The sequence below is a fragment of the Pinus tabuliformis genome, chromosome 1_2 (assembly GCF_031772625.1).
Source record: "Pinus tabuliformis cultivar Carrire ecotype Pingquan chromosome 1_2, CPIR1, whole genome shotgun sequence".
Classification (NCBI taxonomy): Eukaryota; Viridiplantae; Streptophyta; class Pinopsida; order Pinales; family Pinaceae; genus Pinus; species Pinus tabuliformis.
In genome coordinates, this window is record NC_142298.1 from 1072433091 (window position 1) to 1072455108 (window position 22018).

The window sequence follows — 22018 nt, forward strand, 5'->3', positions numbered from 1 at the left end:
ATTTTATATAAAAAATATTAAAAAAACAAAAAAAGACAAAACTTTATATTCTATAAATCACTCACACTAAATAATGTCACTAAATACTACAGGAGAAACTTTATGGAGGCCTTTTCAAAAAAACTTTCGAATATTTTACTAAATCATTAACAAAATTTCATGAGTCGAATCTCATCCACGTGACTCCTTCTAAAGACATTAAAATCCTTTTAACCTTTAGCTCACGACTTTCAAAATATGCTCCATGTGACCTTTTAAAAATAACACTATGAATTCATACACGGTGCGTCCTTTGGGAAAGAGCTAACCAGCCATCCCAGGGTATTTAATGTCTGGGATATGCACGCCGCTTAGCTCGATAACATGTGAAAGTCAAAATATTAGTTAATGTCCAAACTTGGCTTTCGCGTGTTATCGCGTTAACCGGCGTGCATATCCCCAGGCATTAAATACCCTGGGGATGGCTGGTTAGCTCTTTCCCGTCCTTTGCGTTTAAATTTGTAAACTGTCAATGCACCTTTCGATAAGGTGGAGCTGCGTTGATCAACTAAAAAAATAAAGAATCGTGCATTACAATAGGGAGAAGGTCGGTTGACCAGTTTACGACGGGGAGAAGCTGCGTTGGTCAATTTTCCTTAACCAAGCAACAATTCTGTAGTGCACTTTAATTATGTGATAATTTTGCTACTTGGAAATCAAAAAAAAATAACTGACGTTCTTCACTTGGCCTTTTTCTTTATTGGTTCTGGTGGTTCCACCTGTATTGTGATGTTCTTTTTATTAATTTATTAAAAAGGTGGAGGAAGTGAGGCACAAAATAACATAAATAATTCATACAATAACACTAGTTGCAATTCTTCTATTGATCACAATTCTTCTATTGATCACACAAAAACTTGATAATTATAATGAACTTAATGAGGGGTACTTAAACCTTTTTCAATTAGGGACTCACCTAAAATAACTTGACATGCAACTACACACTAAATTTGACTTCAAAATATGACTTGAGTTGACTTGACTGAATTTGACTCAGAGTTAACTGACTCTTTAATTTTAGCCAACTCTTCATGCGGGAGTGACACAGAGTTAACTGACTCTTTAATTTTAGCCAACTCTTCATGTGGGAGTAATTATCTATTTTAACAAACCTACTAAAATTAATAATAGTACACAAAATCATTGTATACTTAATCATAAAATCAAATTTATTTTTACTTTATAGAAATAAATGGTAATAATCTTTAATCAAAATCTATAAATGATAATAATCTTTAATCAAAATCTAATGAACCATATTGAAAACCATAACAAACAAAGTCAATTAAAATTAATAATTTTCAACCACGTACTCAACTATAATTTATCACAAAAAAAAAATTAAACTCAACCATAGTTAACTAATATTAACAATAATTAATCTTAAAAATTAAAATACCTTACTTCAAACTAATTCAATCATATTAAAGCATAACCAACTTGTAAGGTTAATCATAATCACATAATTAACCATAAAAATAATAAAAAACCCACTAAAGTTAATTAAATATAAAAAATTAAATAAAAATCAATATCTATATCTAGATCATTTTGTAAAAATTATATTAATTCACACTAAACCATAACTTACAATTAGTAATTAATGTCAATTATTATCAGCAAAAGCCACTCAAACTGGCCTACCCTCAACGATACTCAATCACAAACAATATGAAATTTTAATCGGTTTTCAAATCAAACACTATATTTTTTATAATATGTTTCATCTACTGCAAATTCTCATAATTCAATACACAATGAGTTTTTGCTTACGAGCTCGATTTCTCAATGTATAAAGTTACAAGGTTTAGAATCCTATTACTTATATCAACTTTTATATTGTTTAGCCTTTATAATTTTTAGAAATTTTATGCAAATCGTAAACGAGCTTTGATTATGAAATCGAAGTTGACTTTAATTAATTGAAATTAGTTATCACATCAAAAAATTTGGTCTACTTTTTGAGTTAGTAAGTGTTTCATTTATTTATATTTTTAAATGTTATAAGTTTTTTTATCAACGTTTTCATCATGATGATAATGGTGGTTAATGTCCACTCAGACCAAACTTTGGTCTATCAGACCTAAAGAAACGAATTTTTTAGTTTGATTTAAGATTTTATTCTTATGCTCAAAAAGCTTGGAGAGAAGCCTCCCGAGCTCACTGTAATTTTGACAACATAAAAGGTCAAGAAGGTCAATATTGCAACAAAGATTTTTAAATTGAGATCTAATGTGGTTGTAAGTGGGGCACTCTAAGAGGAAGTGATTTTCATCCTCGATGTTCGTATTCTCACAGAGATGGCAGAACCTTTCCATCCATGCTGTTTTAGGAACTGCCCAATGACCCGTTTCACTATGGAGCTCATTAGAGTTCGTTCTAATCTTGGCTGTATTAATTTTCGTCTTTGAGCTAGTTAAAACAGAGAGATACTTTTGATCTTCTAGGGTGGGGTTGATGACCTCCTTATAATATCTTAATTTTCTTTTAGCTGCTAAATCTTTCACACATGACATTTTTTCTTTGAACTTAGAAGTAATAATACTTTTAATGTTATTAATGTTTTGTAATGCAACATTCTAGTCGATCTCCCAATGGTTTAACTAGGCCCTAGTGTCTTTATACCAACCTCGTTTGAGCCTTAGGTGGTTTTGGCTGGAATTTAAAGCTAGATTAGGAAGTCTATGGTCTCCTACACTTGCTAGCTCTAAAAATCAACTAAAAATTTTAATGTGATAGATTTGGAAATACCATATCAAAATTGCTATGCTCACAAAAGCTTTATTTCTAAGTGAAAAATGTTAAAATTAATATTAATAAATCAAGTTTAATGATATTCAAATAGAATTAAGCATAATAAATAAGTGTGAGTTAAAAATAATTAAATCTAATCAAGGCTAACAAGGCTCAACTATAACCATCCACAAGTTAGGAAAGGAAACTAAAGTCATGTTGTATAAGGTACATTTTATTGTAGTGAAATTCAAACATTGTTGAAAACATTTAGTGATAATAAATAGTATCCAACAAAAGATAATGGTTAACGATAATCAATTATAATTAAATATACATAACCACAATCAAACATAATCAACCACATTAGATCAGAGTAAATTATGCTTAACTAAAGTTAACAATAAATGGCCTATGGTTAACTATAATGAATTAGAGGAAATCATAATCAAGTGTATGTAATTATAGATGATCAATGAGAGGAAATCATAGTCAAGTGTATGTAATTATAGATAATCATTGTCATGAGTGGCTAGAATATATCAAATACTGGTTAACGATGTCGTAGTCTAAATATTCCATGTTTTAGCCATTTTGAGGTGTTTAGCTTTTGTAGGGATCTATAGGGATCACAAGTTTGATCTATGCAATTTACATAAACTAAGTTTATAATAGATTTTTTAGGGTTTTGAATCCATTTATACATTCCATAAGACACTTTAAACAACATAAAACCATTATTTCATTAAAAGATTATAAAAAAAGAGAAACCAAAACATAAACGAGTTACATTGTATGATTAACTATTTAGACCTAAGTATTTTAAGATGATTATGGTACTTTATAATACCAATGGTTATTTATAAAATAAATTTAACATGATCAACCATTATCTATGATAACAAAAAAAATTAACCATAATAAAAATAATAAATTTAACTAATTATAAAATGGTATCAATTACAATCAATCCAAGTAAGATATCCTTCATAGCTATAGTAATGTGAGCGAAGACATTGGTTCCCAAAGTTCCCGATTGTCACTGTATGAACAATGTAATCATCAATTACAATTAACTTCAAAATTATTGTCATTGACTACTCTTGAATTTGATTCAACTAGAATTATATCATTATTATTGAAAAAAAAAGTTATTATAATATTAAATCATTATTAAGATATTGATTATTTATTATGTTTGTATTTTTATTTTTATTTTAATTATAAAAATAATTTATTTTTAAAATAAAATATTTATTTTAAAAAATAATTAATATAAACCTATATATATATTAGTAATTAATTTATTTTACATTATATCTAATCTTACTATTATAATATTAATGCTCGATAGACTCATTTGAGAAGCAATTCATACATGTCATTGTAAAATAACATTATGTTGTTAATATATGTTATTAGTCATACTATCTTATAATTTTAGCACAAGTCTAATTCATGTTAATTCGGGATATATTATTTTCTTTTTAGCAGAATCAATTTTTTAAATGTGCAATTTTTTGAGTACAAAATTTGAGAAAAAAATGCATTTAATCCATATAAATGGTTGATAAATTCATTTGATAAATTCCTTGATATATAAAGTTGATAAATTCCTTAAAACTAATCTACCATAATTTATTTATTTTCTTATGGTATCTAAATAAAAAATTATTAACTCTCATAGTATTATATCTATAAATTCTTTAAATGTTTATATATATACCGTGTTGACTAACACAAGAATACGTAATAACACAAACAATCAAATCTCATGTCACGTTTGTATTTTCTAAAGCTCATAAAAAAATTGATATATGCTAACCCTAGACTCAACGGTATTAATTTCTTCACAATAAATCATTGAATCAATGAACAATTCCCACTGAATCGAGCGACAAAGTGTAGAATAGCCAGCTGATTTGTGCCACCATTTCTCTTTCTCATTGTGTGGCAACAACAACAACAATCTATTGATCCACATGGGAAACAGTTCTTTTTTGATGGTCACATGGATCTCCATCGCCAAACGTACATTAGGCGCTTTTACTAAAAAAAACCCTAACCATAGACTCAACAGTATTCATTGTTTACATGATAAATCACTTAGAAAACAAACAATTCCCACTGATTTGTGTTGTCGTTTCTCTTTCTCATCGTTGCACAACAACAACAGTGGTCAGCTGATACGATAGTTACCAATACCATAGTTACCGAATTTGAATTAAAATTAGCGTATTAATCAATCTATTGAACTGAATTAACCAATTTTCATATTCTTTAAGCCAATTTAATTTGGTAGCTATGGTTGATACACATGGGATATCAGAGAACATAATCACACTTAGAACTTGCTTCTTTCATTACTAAACACTACAATTTATAGACATCTTTAGGTACATAGGAGCAATAACTACGCCAAATTAAATTTATTATCCACTGACACTAGCCCAATACGCTGATTGTTGAATAGTGAGCAGCACCATCTGAACAGTGAGTGGCATTGTTTGTGATTAATACCTAACACCTCCCCTTAATCACGATCTACATGTTAACTTCCCTACTGGTCTAAGTCTCAGCTAGGCTTACAACATAATTTGGATTTTCTACAACGCACAACTTACTTCTACAAATTTCAAATTTAACCTTTCTAAGAGACTTGGTGAATATGTCAGCCACATTTTCATTTGTATTACAATATGAATCATGATAAGTCAATTTCTTTTGATTGCTCTTTTTCTCTTACAAAATTATGTTGTGTGTCAATGTTTTTTTTCCTTGCATGATATATAAGATTGCTTTCCAATTTGATAGTGCTTTGATTGTCACATCTGATTACTGTATGTGCTTGTTGTGTTTCTCCAACATCTTCAAGTATCCTTCTAAGCCATATTTCTTCACAAGTAGCACTGCATAATGTGTTATACTCAGCTTCAGTGGATGACAAGGAAACGATTGGTTGTTTCTTATTGCTCCATGATATTGGTCCTGAACCGATGTTGAACACATAGCTAGTAGTATATTTCCTATCATCTATATTTCCAGCCCAGTCAAAATCAGAATAACCTGCCAACTCAACATCAAATTCATCAGTATACATAATACCAAAATTAAGTGTTCCTTTCAAATATCGAAGCATTTTCTTTGCTGCTTCACAGTGGCTTTCACAAGGCTTAGTCATGAATTGACTAACTATGCTAACAGAATATGCTATATCTGGTCTGGTATTGGTGAGATAGTTCAAACTTCCCACCAGTTGACAATACAAGGTTCCATTCACCTCTTTGGTTCCATCATCACTGCACAATTTGACATTATGCTCTAAAGGGGTAGATATTGCCTTACATTCAATCATATTGAACCTTTCAAGGATTTCCCTTATATATTTACTTTGTGTGATTAGTGCCTTACCAAATTCCCTCTAAACGTAAAGACCTAAAAAATAATGCAATTCACCAAGATCCTTCATCTCAAATACATGAGACAACTGAATTTTAATTTCTTCAATCAACTTGCATGCATTTCATGTTATGATTAGATCATCAACATATACAGATATTAAAGTAACATTCCCACCTTCATCTTCCTTGATGTACAAGTTAGGATCATTTTTGCTTCTCATAAAACCTTTCTAATAAAAGAAAGAATCAATTTTCACATACCAAGATTTTGGTACTTGTTTCAAACAATATAAAGCTTTCTTTAACCTACAAACTAGATGCCCATGTCCCTGTTTTACAAACCCTTCAGACTAAGCCAAATAAACTTCTTCTTTTAACTCACCATTCAAAAATGCAGATTTGACATCTAACTAATGCATTTTCCAAGTATATATTGTAGCTAATGCAATCATGATTCTAATTGTGTTCAACATAGCTACAGGTGAAAAAAGTATCTTCATAATCAATTCCCTCCTTTTGTGAATATCCTTTTGCAACCAATATAGCTTTATGCTTATCAATACTTCCATCATCATTAAACTTGGATTTATACAGCCATTTGCATCCTATGGGAACTTTGTTTTTAGGCAATTCTATTAATTCCCATGTGTCATTCTTCATTATAGAGTTATATTTGTCATTCTTTGCATCTCTCCATTCTTCATATTCTTTAGCTTCCTCATAGCTTGAAGGATCAACATTCATAACAAGATACATTAATGCATAATATTTATACCTTATATGTACCTCACTTTGATGTGACGACCTTCTTGGAATTTTACTGCTTTCATCTTTCTTTCTACTTTGCGAAGTCTCCTCTCCTAGTCTTGGAGTGTCATGATTACTTGATGCTCATTGATCTTGAACTTGTACCTGTTCCTGTGATTCTTCTTGTTCCTGTTCAAAACTTGTATCTAATTTGACATAATCATCAGTATCATTCTTTTTATCACCTTCATTAAATGCATTCTCATGAAGCACCACATCCCTACTTGCAAGTAGTCTATGAGTACTGGGGTCAAAAAACTTGTATGCTCTCTGATCATCATAATAACCAATAAATATGCACTTAATTGACTTTGCATCAAGTTTTCTTCTTTCATGTTTTGGAATATGAGCAAATTCCTTGCAACTAAAAACTCTTAAATGAGTCACTTTTGGTTTGTACCCATAAAATGCTTCAAAAGGTGTTTTAAGCTCTAAACTTTTGGTTGGACTCCTATTTTTCAAATAAACAATAGTATTAATAGCTTCAACCCAAAAACCATTAGAAATATTTTTACCTTGAACCATACTACATGCACATTCAACTAGTGTTCTATTTTTCATCTCAACAACTCCATTTTGTTGAGGTGTATGTGGCACTGTAAATTACTGTAGAATCCCATTGCTTTTACAATATTGATAAAATTCTCTTGATTTGTATTATCCCCCCTGATCAGATCTCAAAATTTTGATGCAATTACCAGTTTGTTATTCCACCATACTCTTAAACTCTTTAAAGTACTCAAAAACATCACTCTTCTTTCTTATGAAATAAACCCATGTATACCTAGATCTATCATCCACAAAAATAAGAAGATACTATGCTCCACCAATAGATCTAGTTTTCATAGGTCCACATACATTAGTATGAACTAATTCAAGTATTTCCCTTCGCCCTTTTTCTTTATGTATAGAAAATTCCTCCCTATGTTTCTTGCCAAGTATACATGCTTCACATTCAAAATGATCATTCTTCAAGACAGGAAGACCTTCAACCATTGTGTTCTTTTGAAGTACCATTAAATCATTGTGATTTAAATATCCATACCTTTGATGCCATAACTCTACTGTTGATATTGTTGTAGATGCCAATGCTCGATGACTTTTCCTAGTCACATCCAACTTATACAAGCCTACAACTCTGGTACCTGTGGCAATAACCTTGTAGTGATCTTGAATGTCTTTCACTACACACTGTGATTTAACAAATTCCACCTTCAAATCTTGGCCAGATATAGTAGAAACAACAATTGAACTATTTTTTATACTAGGAACATAAATCACATTATGGATCTATCTCTATTGTCCATTACGCAAATTCACACCTATTATTCCATAACCTTGAACTTTAAGTGATCTGTTATCTCCTAAATAAACATATGTTCCATCAATTTTTTAATAATATTCATCAAACCACTCCTTATTACAAGACATATGGAGTGATGCACCAGAATCCATTAACCAAGCATTCACATCATCATTCTCCACAAACAAAGCAACATCAGAAACAAACAATTTAAAATTTTTAACTTCATCACTGATTGAGGTGTCTTTGTCCACAAAATTTCCAGTATGCCTTCTGTTTCTTTGCCAATCATTATATCTCCTTTTATAGAAACTTTAGAATGATGCTGAGGTTTTCCACAATAATAACAATCATCATTTCTCTTATCATGGATTGGAACTTTAGATTGTGTCATACCGTTTTGTTTTGCTTGAAAGTTTCCTTCGTTGTTCTTGTCCCATGTCTTGCCTCTGTATGGATGTTTTCCCTTGGCTACCAAGGCCAAATATGAACTACTAGAGCCCAAATTAAAGCTCTACATCCTCTCCTCCTCTTGTAGAATAATTTCTATCAATTCATCAAATATAGGGGGCTTCTCTTTAGCTCAAAGAGTTGAAACAAAAATTTGATAATATTTCACGAAGCCATTTAATGTGATGGTGACTAAATCAGTACTAGACACCTATTCATCAATATCGCCTAGCTTATCACTTAAATCTTTGACACGAGATATGAAATTGCTCATATTTTCATTTGCTTCCATTCTCATAGATAAAACCTTAGTCTCCAAAAACAAGATCCGGTTTTTATTTGTTGTTTCATACAAACCCTTCAGCATATCCCATGTTTCCTTTGATGTCTTGCAATCTCTAATGTGAGGAATAATGTTGTCCTTTATGGAAATACGCATCAACGCCTTTGCTTTTGTCTCCCTTCTCTCCCAATCTAGAATAGAAGCTGCAACAGTGGTTTGGGCTCATCCCCACTCACAATGGACCACAAATTATAACCTTCTAAAATAGTCAGCAACTTGAATTTCCAATTCACATAATTTTTTCCATCAAGTTTGGTAGATTGATTTAAATAAGTATCAACCAAGAGATTTGACATGAGATCTAAAGCCAAATGCACCTAAATTCACCACATCTAAAGTGATCTCATCAAACAAAAAACATCATAAAATCTCATAAATTTTCCAGCATAAAAAAAATAAAACCTCCTTATATTAAACTTCACTTAAAAAAAAAAGAAATCTCTTTTTTCTTTCTAATAATCCTCTCACCACTTAAATTTTCTCTTTCTTATAAAAACCTTATCACTACTTAAACCACACAATATCTTTTACTCTCTGCTTCCCAATATCATTTCACAGCAAGTTATAGAAACACATATATTCCTGGTCACCCTTATAAAGACCACGCACAACACACTTGAATATCATTTTTTAATTTTTTTCTTATAACCCCACTTGCTCTTATTAGTCCCCTTCTGCAAGACTATAGCGATTCCTTGATCGTTGACCATCAATTAGTTCATCTTTTGACCGATTTTTTTTTTGGCTTAGGTAAATTTAACCAAAGTTTTATATTTGAAATTTCATTCCGATCAATTTTAACGAAGGTTCTTGGGCTATAAACCATCCGACCCGTTATTGCAAACTTCACGCGCCTCCATGCCACAAGGTTGGGGTAATTTTATTTTATCCAAAGTAGAGTTTGGGCAAGGTTTTCTAAGATCCAAATTTTATCATGGAAAAAATGTTTATATCTAATTTTTTTTGAACAGTAAGCAAAAATTTATAACCAAAGTTATTTCGATATAGTTAATGCCACATGGCTAGCTACATGGCTATCTACATCATGTAGATCTAGTATCGAACACTAGATGCCATTATCTATGTATTCATTTTAGGACCCTGACACGTAACTGATGAGGAGGAGCAGAAGAGGAGTAGTTAAGCGTTGAGTTTCCTTTCCCTGCAACTCTAATCAATTCATAATTGAAAAGAAGAAAGCATCCCTCTGTTGATGAACAATTTGGAATAGATTTCAAGAAGAGGTTTTTTGGAGGCCATCATTAGCAGAACATTGTACACTGCATCATTAGCACTGTAGCATGGCATAAGAATTTTTGAGGCAACTCTTTCTTCTGGTATGCTTTTTGCAACCTTGAGTGATATATATTACTTGTACCCTACACAATCAGTAAAATAAATATCTCAAGTACGCTTTCAGGTAATCTTTTTGCAACATTGAGCGATATATAATGAATATGACAATATAAACAACAAATATATCTAAGAAGTGCATTAGATTCCAGGTTATGCAATAGATTCTAAGTTACAGGCTAAGTTATCTGTTGGATTTTCTATTACATCTACACTGGACTTAAAAACTAGTAGGAAAATTTTATATACCTTGAAGAGAATATTGATCCGACCTTGAGTTGTATCTGCAACACTTGCAGGTTTTGGCACTTGAGTCGTACCCATAGCACTTGCAAGTTTCGAATGAATCACCATCTTCCCACCAATGAACCTTATGTGCTCATGTTTTCTATGTAGGTATTTAGACTAAAAAATTGTGGTTGAAAGCATGCCTGAATTTTTATTTTCCTATTTTCAGAGTCACCAGGCCTACCACATCCACACCCCTTGCTGGTTCTCAGCTTTGTACAATGTACATGTCCAGGATCCTGCGAGTTGGGTTTTCAGGGATCCCGGTCAGAAAAATCATTGATTTTCTAAAAATTATGAGTGGAATTAGGAATTAGCGATGTCATATTAGAGTAAAATAGAGGATTGGAGCAAGGGATCTGAATGGAAAACAAGGAAGATGATAGCGGTGGAGGGAAGAAAACGATTGTGTAGTGCAGGTGAATTTGTAAAGGCGAGTAGGGTGGAATAGTGCGTGCATTACCTCACTTCCACCTACTCCTTTGCAGGCATGTGACCAACATGGCATCTTCCTGTCACAGGTAACATACCACCAGCAAACGAACAACAGGGGGGAGATGAAAGATGGAAGGAAATGGAGGATGGTGGACACATGGAAACAGATGTCGAGAAATGGTGGGAGACCGCGATGGCAGTAGTGGGCGGAGATCTGACGAGTTCAACTACCTAGAAAGTAAAAAGGTCATCTTCATGGCTTAAAACATACAATTTTATTAATATCTATTGTCATTCTAAAATGGGACCTCCATGATGGGCATCGACTTCGAGGAACCATGAATGTTCGATGAGAATTTGTTGTATTTATTTATATATTATGTACTTTTATGCGTTTAAAATGACGAGGCTTCCGATCATAAAATTTTAGTGAGTAAAATTTTCATATTACAACATATATTTTTTACCACAACTTTTACCAATGGTGTGATTTTTAAAAAGTTAAATAAATTTACGTAGCAGTTAATTTACATATTTTACGGCAATTTACAAATTTAAGTGAGATTTATTAATATTTTGCTTGTATTTAATTGCTTCTATAAATTAAAATGCAAAAATCATAATATACTTCCAACATAGAATAAATTACGTAACAATATTATTTATCTGAAAGCGGAAATTCTTACAATTTGCTTTTCACGTTTTTTTACTACAAGCTTTCACTATTTAAACTTCATTAATGAGGAATCATTGAAAGGTTTTGAAGTTTCTAAAAGTTAAATAAATCTAGGAAAGTCCGTGAGTATGACTTAATTCATTCCTTCATTCCCTTGCATTTTTTACACCGCTGGATTCTATATTCAATGAGGAAAAAATCATGCATCTTAGAAACTCTAAAAATTTCCTTGCAGTGAATATTCCAAGCTTCAAAGACTACTAAAAATTCGCAAGAAAGGATCTGTGCCTAAGCTTGAGCTATGGAGGACTAGCATCTCATACTAGGGCCTGTCATTTGTTTTAAGGATGAGCTGTTTCTGCCATTTGGAGTTGATCTTGAGTCATTTTTCCCTATCAAGCTCTTCTTGCTATTCAAAGTTGATTTTGAGTCATTTTTCCTTATCATTTGTTTCAGTGATGAGCTTCTCTCAGGTTGCTGATTTTAAGTCATTTTTCCTTATCTTTTTTTTCAACGATGAGCTTCTCTCAGGTTGATTCTGAGTCATTTTTGCGTCATAGCAGCAAGTGGTTAATGTCTTTTACCACGTGTTTGAAGAGTTGCCTTAATTAATACAACATAGGTTATGAGTATTGGCACATCGTTGAACCCTTGTTTTAAATAATGCAACGCATAATTGGTAGCATTGACATGTGTCATGTGGGTGACGTAGTTGGACATTGTTTAAACAATTTCTCATGCCTTTAAGAGACATTTTGGTTTTAGTAAGAAGGCCTGTTTCCTAATCTCCATTTCAATGACAACCGAAACTGTGTGATCCTTCAACTTGCGTTTGATCACTGAGAATGAATGAAATTTATTATTACTGACACTAGCCCACTACGCTGACTGTTTAACAGTGATAGGAGCTGTCTGAACAGTGAGCGGCGGCGTTGGTGATTAATACCTAACCTGGGAAATAATTCGTTTTCTAATAGTTACATAAATATCCTTCGCCAAAAGCTACCTCGCGCACTTCAACTTAAAAAAAAAAAACTAACCCTAGAATCAATAGTATTCGTTTTTTAAACAAGAAATCGTTGAACAAGCGAACAAGTCCATCTGAATAATGTAAATGTGTTAGAAAACCTGCACAGATGAATCTAGCTAGTAAAGGTTGAACACACAGCTTTGCAAAGCAAAAACACTAAAAGAAAATCGAAAGAAGAGAAGAATGATTCATTCGAAAATATGTTACAATGCTCATGATATAGCATCACTGGGTGAAGATCCCAAGGTAATGCACTATAGTGGTGATCAATGAGAAGACTCAACACCTAAAACAAGTTCGAGAGATAACTAGTCAGTTGTGGAGTTAAAGAAGGAGCAAATCAAGGAGTAAATCATGCAAAAGGAATCTTGCATGCAATCCCATGCTCTAACTAAGAGTCTACACGTAGGTGTGTAGTAGTTCCAACATGCAAAAGGAATCTTGCATGCAGTCCCATGCTCTAACTAAGAGTTTGCTTGTAGGTGTGTAGTAGTTCCAACACCCCCCCTCAACACCACTATGGGGAAAAATAGAAAATGGGCCCTGGCAACTAAGGCCAAAGGTCACCCAAAATACAGTGCAACTTGTACTAAAATTGAGGAAAGAGGGAAAACCTCGTGGGAAAACCCCCCCCTCAAAATACAATGTAATCAAAAGAAAAGAGGAAGAAAAATACAGTTGCTAAGCAATCGTGTCCTTCACTCCAAGACGATTGCGCAAAGAGCGAAACTTCTGCTCAGTGAATGTCTTGGGGAAGATGTCTGCAGTCTGTTCTGCTGAAGTACAGAACTACAAATCAATGACCCGATCATGTACTAAGTCTCTGATGTAGTGCATATGAATCTCTATGTGCTTCGTCCGCTGTCGCTGTACTGGATCCCTGCAAAATTTGAGAGTGCTCTGGTTGTCACACCAGATGACAATGGGCTGGTGGAACTCGACGCCCAACTCAGCGAGGAAGTGTTGTAGCCATAGAGCCTGAATGGTGATGTTGACCACTCCTTGGTACTCAGCCTCAGCTGAAGAGAGAGCAATAGTAGCCTGCTTCTTGCTCGACCAACGGATAGGGCCGGATCCTAGACTGAGTGAATATCCGGAGGTGGACTTGCGATCAATGTTGTCTCGCGCCCAATCAGAATATGTGAAGCCAAGGAGATTCAATGCAGTGCCTGCTGCATAGTGAATCTCGAAGGTGATGGTGCCCTGCACATATCAGAGGATGCGCTTGGCAGCATTCCAGTGTAGCTCATGCGGCTCCTGCATGTATCTAGAAACTGCCCCTACTGCATATGAGAGATCTAGTCTGGAGTGGGTGAGGTACAATAAGCTCCCCACTAGCTGTCGATAGAGATTGCTGTCAACTAATGGAGTGTCACCTCCATCCTCAAGGCGGACCCCAGACAGAAAAGGAGTCGGTGTTGGCTTGCAGTCAGTCATGCAAAATCTCTCGAGGAGATCCCATGCATACTTAGCCTGAGAGAGTTTGATGCTTGTGGCATTCTGGCTGATCTCAAGACCAAGAAAGAAGTGTAATGGACCCATGTTTGTCATCAAGAACCTATCAAGCAAGGCCCTCTTGACTGTAGCAATGGCTGAAGCCGAGCTGCAAGTGATTAGGAGATCATCTACATACAAAACTAAGATAAGAAGAGAATCATGTGTCCTAAGCATGTAAACATTCCGATCAGACTTACATCTTTCAAAGTTTTGTGATAAGAGAAAAGAATCCATCTTCGCGTACCAAACTCTCGGGGCTTGCTTAAGGCCGTAGAGAGATTTCTTCAGTCTACAGACCAAAGATGAATCCTGAGTGAAACCATGTGGCTGCTCCATGTAGATCTCCTCAGATAGGTCTCCGTGAAGAAAGGCATTCTTCACATCCATCTGATGTACTTCCCACCGCTGGGCAGCCGCAATGGCAAGTGTAAGGCGTATGGAATCCATCTTTGCTACCGGAGCAAAGGTCTCGTCATAATCAATGCCATGCACTTGTTGGAAGCCTTTGGCTACTAGCCTTGCTTTCCATCTGGTGATTTGCCCATCTACAGCACTCTTGTCCTGTAGACCCATTTGCATCGGACAAGTTTCCTTCCTAAAGGAAGGGGGACCAGATTCCAAGTCTGGTTCTCGAGGAGGGAGTTATATTCCTCCTCCATGGCGGACTCCCAAGATGGATGCCCAGCAGCCTCAGCATAAGACTGTGGATCAGAAGGCTGAACCAAATGACAATGCTAGGAGGGCGATGGTTCTCTGGCAGTGAGGACAAGAGGAGGCTCAAAAAACTTTGAGCTAGTCCTCTGCAGATCAGAATTATCCCCCACAATACCATTTCTAGAAGCTGGTTGATCTTGTGCATATATCTCGCGTAAGCTCCTTGTTCTCTGATTTATGACAGGGGAATATGATTCACTGCTGGAAGCCCGATCTGGGCTTGGATGTGGATCATCATTTGCATGCACTAGATTTGAATCTGAAGACTCTGTCTTTGCATCTGCATGCTCTTCCTCGGCATCTGCATGATCTGTATCTGCATCTGAATGCACTGAGTCATCATCTTGGACATGAGGTTGATAAAAAGTGTCTGCATGTGGCGCTTGAGGTGCATCCGAGAGACTTTCCTCAAATTTGACACTTCGCTCAATGATGAGCTTGTCCATAGAGGGAATCAGGAGTTGATATCCCTTCACACCATTAGGGTATCCAACAAAGATGCACTCAATGCTTTGTGGATCAAGAGCTTTCCCTTTTCAGAGGGGATCCGGGCCCATGATCGAGAGTCAAAAACACCGAGGTGAGTGACCTCTGGTTTAGTGCCGCTCCAAGCCTCAAAGGGGGTCTGATCCTTGATAGACCTATGAGGAGATCTATTCTGGATGTAGTTAGCACAATTAAGTGCTTCGGCCCAGAGCTTATGAGGTAGTGACTTGGCATGCAACATGCAGGAAGCCATCTCTTTGAAAGATCGGTTCTTTCTCTCAGCAACTCCATTCTGCTGCGAAGTGTATGGAACTGTGTACTGCAGCTGTATGTCGGACTGAAGGCAAAGGTTCTGAAGTTCTGTGTTAACATATTCCCCCCCATTGTTTGTACGGAGGGCTTTGATCTTTCTCTCTGACTGTGTCTCAACTAGTGCTTTGAAATCTTCAAAGTGCTCAAAAACTTCAGATTTGTTCCTGAGAAGATACACCCAAGTATACCGTGAGAAATCATTAATAAATGTAAGCACATACCTTGCTTTGTTGATGGAAGGATGAGGAAAAGGCCCCATGAGATCACTATGGATCAGATCTAGAGGAGAGGATGCTCTGTGAGTCTTGTCAGTGTCAAACTTTTCTCTAGGATGTTTGCCAAGAACACACCCTTCACAAACTCCTTTGGAGAAACTGATATTTGGCAAGCCTTCCACCATCTCATTCTTGCTTAGCTGCTGCATATACCTATAATTTAAGTGATCAAACCTCTCGTGCCAAATCCTACTACTATCATCAGCATGTGTAAGCAATAAGGAGGATTCAAATTCAATAAATTCAAAAAATGTATACAGTCTGGCTCCATTATTTACCTCACCAGTTGCAATTTTTGCATTGCTATGTAGATCATATATGTTCACTGCATCTGGAGTGAATTCCACTCTCTTTCCGGTGCCAGAATGAGTGATCTGATAAACTGAAAGCAGGTTTACCGAAAGTTTTGGAACATGAAGCACATCTTCAAAGCTTCTGTGTAAAAGTTCCACTCTACCTTTTCCGGTGACCTCAATAGGTGAGTCATCTCCCATGAGGATGGGAGGTCCTTTGCATGCATCCAAAGAGGAATAGACTTCCTTTGCAGCAACCATATGATGTGATGCACCAGAATCTATAATCCATGCATCAGGAGAAGAATTAATTGCAACTAAAGCATCAAAATTGTTACCTTTCCCGTGTGGCAGATCCTCAGTTTTCTTCTTGGCGCCCTGAGGGATGTGGTCCCCAAGGTTGTGCTTCTGAAGGATTTCTGCCATTTGGTCAATTTGTTTCTTCATGCAAGAGGATTTTGGATGGCATCCTCTTTGACAGTAGGTGCATCTGTTTCCTTTTTGCCCTTTCTCATTTCTCGAGCCAGAGGAGTCATTGAAGGGCTTGGTGTACCCTTCCTTCTTTGGATGAGAATGTGCTTTTCCTTTGTCTTTTTGCTGCTGATTTTTCTGATTTGAATCAGATCTGTGATTTTTATTGTGGCTGCCATCATGCACAGCAAGTGCATGTGCTTTTGGAGGTTTGATTTTCCCCATGCCAATGAGTTTATCTTGCTCAAAAATAAGGGACTCCATAAATTCTTTGAGAGAAGGCATAGTGTAGGTTTTACCTGTTGCGAGCCTTACTGAATGAAATGTAGACACAAAGACAGAGTATTTTGGTCTGAGCTTTGACATAATAGAGAGAACTTGGCAACTCTCATCCTTGGATTTGTCAGTTCCACAACCCTTGAGTTGCAGCAATAGATCATTATATTTGGTGAAGAAGTCTTGAATTCTGTCATAGTTCTGTGGATCCAATGATAGCAGCTCCACTTCGAGCAGATGTCCTTTCATCTCATCTTGTTTCCCGTAGAGATCTTCAACATTTTTCCAAATCTCATTGGGAGTATTGCAGGCAGATAGATGAAACTGCAACTCTCGAGAGATGCACATGCATATGGATCCGTGGGCCTCATCCATACGGTTGAGGTACTTGGATTTCTCTATGGCTGAAGTGGGTTCCACTTCTGTAGCCATGGTAATCTTGTACAACCATTTATGATGAAGGTATCAAGCCATTTGGTCCTTCCATTCATGATAGTTGTATGGTGTTAGGATCGATGCTTTGGGAAACTCCATTTTTCTGTCAATCTTCGATCTCCAAGCAGTAATACTTGCAAAATAAAGTACTGGTGCGCCTTTTATCTAGCAACCTGTGGGCTCTGATACCATGTAAATGTGTTAGAAAACCTGCACAGATGAATCTAGCTAGTAAAGGTTGAACACACAGCTTTGCAAAGCAAAAACACTAAAAGAAAATCGAATGAAGAGAAGAATGATTCATTTGAAAATATGTTACAATGCTCATGATATAGCATCACTGGGTGGAGATCCCAATGTAATGCACTATAGTGGTGATCAATGAGAAGACTCAACACCTACAACAAGTTCAAGAGATAACTAGTCAGTTGCGGAGTTAAAGAATGAGCAAATCAAGGAGTATATCATGCAAAAGGAATCTTGCATGCAATCCCATGCTCTATGACTTTCATGTATTTATCTCTAGTTTGACAAAGCGTACGGTCCTCCTCGATTTATTTAAGGAGAAAAAACCTCAAACTATTGTACTTTCGCTAGGTTTCGAGCAAAGCCTTATAGTCGAGGGTTTATTTGTTCCTCAGTATGGATATAAATAAATAAATAAAATATTGCCTAAATTTAACGTCATTACATTATACATTTATTTGAAATTTTTATGGTCTCGGGGGTTTAAATTTTAAAGGGGCGGTGTAATTGGTGTCAGGACTATTTGGTTAGAAATTGTAATTATTTTTTCATGTAGAGTTAGTTAAATATAGAGAGTTTGTTAGCTGAGTAATTGAGTGTTTGAATATTGAGTCAAATGAGTTAAGTGATAGATGACTTTTAGTGTGTGGTTGCATGTCAAGATATATTATGCGACTAATTAGTCAGAAAAAGTTTAAATACCTTTCACTCTTTGATTGTAAAGATCATGTTTTATATGATGAATAAAAAAACAACAACCCATGGATTTGTGTGTGAATTATTTATACCCAGAAAAAACGGATCACCAATAATCCCTAAGAGAGAAATAATTTTTCCTCTCGAAACGATCTTGGGCTTAACATAGAACCGCGTTAAAGGACTAACGCAGGTTATCGTTGCCGCATAGAGCTTTAGTGCGTAGGCCTCCACGGCGGCCTTAACCAAGTCCAGAAAATTTGTTTCCAACTGTCACGCGTGGTGAGAGTTGACTCATAAAAGTTTGTTAAAGAGTCACTTAATACAAAAAGTATTAAAGAAGAGTGGCCCACGGCAGGCCTTTTTTTTTTAAGTTACCTGCATTCTTTTTACCCATATTAAAGTGTTATGGTTCGATCGAAGGACGGATTTATTAAAAGTTTAAGGGTTACGGACGGATATAAACGTTTATGAAATATAAAAGGTTTTGCAATAAAGTTGGAAGGATTTTAACATAAAAGGCCTTCGAAGGGTTTTAATATCAATTTTGATATATTGGAAAGTTCAAGTATAGAAACGTTTTTGTTTTTTTTAACAGATAAAGATATTTTATAAAAAAAAAAATAATCGAGGATTTTATAAAAAGGTCTACAAAGTTTTTTTTATTGACAAGAGAATTTAGGGTTTTGTAAAGTTTGTGAGTTATTTGGTTTTTTGTCAAGCATGATAGTGTTTTTGGTGAAGATTGTACCTTACACGGGTGCATATTGAAAATCATATTTTTTTCTAGAGTGATATGGAAGTCCGCATCAAGCAATCACCAAAACAGCTATAAAAAAAAGGAATGACAATAGTCATGGGTTGCAAAGTGCAACTGAAGCATATTAAGGAACGAAATCGAAAAGAAGAGGCAAAGATCATTTCCATGGTTAGAGAGGTTGAGGCCGCAACAAAGGAACTAAGAAGTCTAGCAGAAGACAAAGAAGAAATCGAGGGTGATTGGGGTAGCTTTGATATGCTACCATCTCCTATGTTTACAGATAAATATTTTGATTATTAAGCTATCAAGATGCTGACTTTTCTTAGAGCTAAAGAGTTAATTGAGTATCGGTCTAGTAACCCATAAGATGTAGTATGTGATGTTTTAGCACTGAATTTTATAAAACATGAATTGGATCAGAAGTGTTTGTGCAAGTTAGCAAAATCTACAACTTCCCAGGAAGCATGGAAGATCTTGGAAGCATAGTTTGGCACAAAGGAGAGTGACATAGAACAACAGGTTATGTCACAAGCAAAGAAGCCAGTGTGAGAGAAGATGAACAAAACTCTGAGAGGAAAACGAAGCTGGGAGAATCCCACTCAAAAGTGGATGATGGTTGTCAAGACCATAAAATTGAAACCCATGCATATGGATGAAGAATATGCAACAAATATTGCAAGAGAGAAGCTGAAGCCTTTGTTTGTGAAGCAAAACAAGAGCATATGAATGCTCAAGGAATCCACTGTAACGTGGATGATACAGATGATGGTGAATCCCACTGTGATGAGATAGATGTGGATGATAACTACAAAGTTATATGTGACTTGGTGAATCCAGCCTCAGTTGATGGATTTGGTGATGTTGAAATTGTCAATGAAATTGACAATGAACACATTCATACTCGGATATCCCACCATAGTGTGGATGAACATTATGTTGATGATATGTGTGGTTTCTTTTTGAAACAGGGATTGATTTTGCCAATGTTTGATGAAATATTTAAGGTTGAAGCTGCCACTGTAGCTGCCAGATATGAAGCAATTGGAACTGCTCATGAAATGATATGTGATCTAGTAGCAGTTGATGATCAAGAACAAGATAAAGTGATTGAAGAGTTTTTTATGACAATATCAACTAACACCATAACAGTGGAAGGTAACCTCCATGCAGTCGAAAAGAAGGAAAATGTAGAGAAGGAAGCTCTCACTGAAGAGCATAATAAACATGTTTTTAACATTGTTTTTGAATATGCAGGTGTTCAGAATAGCATGGGCCAAGAGGTTGAAAGCAAGGTTGCTAATAAGTTTCATGTAGATTTGAAGTTCATTAAAGAATGGATTCTGAAAGCAATAGAACAAATTGAAACGAGTCAAACTGATGAATATAAAGCACAAGAAGCAAAGAAAAGAAGACAGTTTGAAGATGCAATGTTTTGAGAGCAGTCCATGGTTGAATGAATATTTGAAGAGGAAGGTGTAGAAGACATGATCCAATTGTTCTTCATAACAAGTTCAAAACAAGCCAAAGAAAAATTGCAGCAACAACAATCGAATAAAGTCTACACCAAGAAAGTTCAACAGAGAATGAAGCAATTTCGAGGATATAGAATCTCGAAGAAGACAAAAATAAAATGCAAAATTGTGAAAATCTTGAGTCATTATAAGGCTAGCTGAGACATAGACTAGCAGACATGTTTGAGTGATAATTGAGTCAAGTTATGTTGAGTCATATGGTCGTAATTAAGGGGGAGTGTTAGAAATTGTAATTATTCCCGAATGTGGAGTTAGCTAAACATAGAGAGTTAGTTAACTGAGTGATTGAGTGTTTGAGTGTTGAGTCAAGTCGAGTTAAGTGATAAATGACTTTTATTGTGCCGATGACTTTTAGTGTGTGGTTGCATGTGGGTGCATGTCAAGATATTTTAAGCGAGTCACTAGTCCAAAAAGTTTAAATACTCTTCACTAGGTTCATTGTAGGAATCATGTTTTGTATGATAAAAAAAAGAGCACTAGCTCGTGGATTTGTGTATAAATTATTTATGTTTTGTTTCCTCTGCCTTTCCAACACATTTAAGCGCAACAAGTCTCACTGACTTTGCTTTCACCCAAAGCCATTTTTCAAATTTAAGAGGAAAATAACAGAAGGTTTAAAAACAAATTCACTAGTCCGATGTAACCTCGGATACCTTAATCACTTTTGAAAGTTGGACAGGTACTTTAGTCAGATCTAGAGATGCAACAATATTACTATTTTCATTACTGTTAATCGGAAAATATTAAGGGAAACTGAAACTAAACAGAACATGAATAATCAGAGTCTATATCGAACCATGTTAAAATCGTTGCACGAATTCGTCGGGTATGTAAACACGTTTTAATCTACATAATATCTAGTCATAGTACAATTTCTCTTAAATTATTTCGGCTTACCCTACAATCCAGTAGGGTAGATGTTAATCAAGACACATATGAAGCGTATTTCTCCATCTTAATCTACTCATCACGTATTTAGAAGTATCAAGTTCGTAGGTAAAAATACTTCACATTAAAAATTATGCATTTTTATTAATTATGCACCTCGAAGAGTTTGATTCCTCTGAAGACTTGATTGATAGCGATTTCATATGTATCTAAACGTGTACGTGTATATACTAGAAAATTGTCAACGGCTGCTCCCTATGAAAGAGAATTGTCAACGGC